Genomic DNA, 2,067 nt, shown 5'->3' with positions numbered 1-2,067 from the left:
GGGAAGGGATGTGGGGTGCCTGATAGGGCCAGAGGGGGCAGGTGCTGCACTCCCAGGCCCTCCCCCCACCCCTGGGGCCACGCTGAAACTCCGGGCTCAGCTTCACTGGGCTCACCCCAGCCTCCCTGCACCCCCTCCTGAAGCCCAGGCCTTGACAGCTCCACAAAGCACTTATGAATGAGCTGGCTGTCCCACCTCCCATCTTTGTTCCTGTAATATCCCATTTCCCTGGCCCCCCCTCACCTCACTCTCATAGTGGAGATTTATCTCTTTCAAGTTCCCACACAGCAGGCTGAAAGGCTGGGAAAGGCTTCTGGGGATGAGTGGGTTTGGGAACCGAGGAGCCAGTGGTTCTGAACTGGGAGCCCGGGCCCAGTGCCCTGTGGCCCGAGATTTCAGATCCATCCACCCCTTCTATCTGGTTGCCTGGGGGTCCACCCAGGCCCTCGACCCATCTGTGCCCCTGGACTTCTGGGAAGTGAGCAGCCTTCCTCTCCTGCACCACCCCCTCTTGCTGCCCACTGCCCATGCCTGGGCCTCCGATCCCTTTTCCCGGGCACTTGCTGAATGGAGCCTTGTTCTCCACCACTGGTGAGGGCGTCGCTCAGCCAGGGCAGCTCCTGCGGGGGGCTGTGCTGTTTTCATCCCAAGATGCCAGCCCATTGGGCGGGGCGCAGCCCAAGCCCCTTGCTCAAAGAGCTTCTCGGAAAGCATCTGAGGGGAGCTGGGGTGCCGCGGGGAGCAGGCTCTGTGCCCACCTCAACCATTGTGTCTGTGCCAAGGTGAGTCATTCAGTGGGCACCAGGAGAGGCCCTGGGGGGTGGCCCAGCAGTGCCAGGGCTCCAGCACTGCAGACAATGCCTGACTGCTAGTCCCCTCCCCTGCTCTCAGAGTCAGCTCAGCCCCTGAGCCCCTGTCCCAGCAATACCCCTTCCTCCTCACCAAGGGGGATGCTCTTCATTTGGGCATGTTTTATGGGCTGCTTGATGAGATTTCCCTGTGAGTCCCAGGCAGAGAAAGGGGATGAGAGTTCCTAATTTTTGGGGGGTGGTCTGTGCCACGCAGCACCTGCCATCTTAGTTTTCCGACCAGAGATCAAACCAGCATCCCCTGCATTGGAAGCACAGTCTTAACCACTGGACCACCAGGGACTTCCTAATTCTTTAGCGGAGTCTGATGCTGGGCCTAAGCAGTATCATGGGGAGGGGAATCATGAGAAGGGGGCACCCGGTGACTTGATCCTGTTGTGGTTTGGGGAGCTGAGAAAGGATGGGGGTGGGGAGTGACCTTAAAGGAAGAATAAGACTGGGGACAAACCCTTGTCCCGACTCCTCTCTGTGGCTTGGAGTGGCTGCGCGCTTCCAGCTTGCCAGGGAAGTCACAGTGTGGCCTTTTCTCTTTGTCCAAGTGAAATCTAGTTGAAATGAGTGCAAAGCAGTCCTGGAGGAAAAAGCTGTAATAGAGCAGAAAGGACTTGTCAGGAACGCTCTGTAAGCTGTTTTTGTGAAACACAGGCTTGTTTCAGCAGCAGCAGGTGAGGCCCCCTCTTCACCCGTTTCAGCCATCTCACTGGGCCCCCGTCACCCACCTGCATCCTCTCCCTCTATCTTCAACCCCTATCACTCCCTCAAACCCATCCCTACATTCAGCCCTTAACTATCTTATGTTCACATATAGAAGCAAAGAGATGGTGGACAGATTTGGCCGTGGTCGTTTGTCAAAACTTCATTACTTTTTATTTACATGCATTGTAGAAAAATCAGAAAATACAGATAAGCAGAACAAAGAAATTAATTAGCCGTCATTTTGCCACCTGGAGATATAAGCATATTTTTTTTTCTACTCGTATAAATTCATTTTTAAAAAGTAGGCTCATGCTATACAAATTATTTTGTAATTTGCTTTTTTTTACTCGACAATATGTTGTGAACATCTTTTCATATGCATAAATATTTATCTCCATCATCATTTTAACAGTTACATGGTTTTCCACCATGTGCATGAATGTGCGTGACTGCTAAGTCGCTTCAGCCATGTCTGACTCTTTGTGACCCTAGAGACTATAGC

At 53.2% G+C, this 2,067-nt stretch overlaps 1 protein-coding gene across 2 annotated transcripts in view; it reads right to left on the bottom strand.

Moving 5' to 3' along the window:
- GFAP (glial fibrillary acidic protein) overlaps positions 1-258 on the bottom strand; it is an 11,255-nt gene extending 10,997 nt beyond the window's left edge. For both annotated transcript variants that reach the window (XM_081577129.1, XM_081577130.1), the window contains exon 1: positions 1-258. This exon is cut by the window's left edge and continues 1,089 nt beyond it. The gene's annotated coding sequence lies outside the window, so the exon portion shown is untranslated.
- Positions 259-2,067: the final 1,809 nt, after the last annotated feature.

This window comes from Giraffa tippelskirchi, chromosome 3 (assembly GCF_054371585.1).
Source record: "Giraffa tippelskirchi isolate mGirTip1 chromosome 3, T2T-mGirTip1v1.2.pri, whole genome shotgun sequence".
Taxonomy (NCBI): Eukaryota; Metazoa; Chordata; class Mammalia; order Artiodactyla; family Giraffidae; genus Giraffa; species Giraffa tippelskirchi.
Note: the sequence above shows the minus strand (reverse complement) of the source record. Positions and strands in the feature narration are given on the sequence as shown.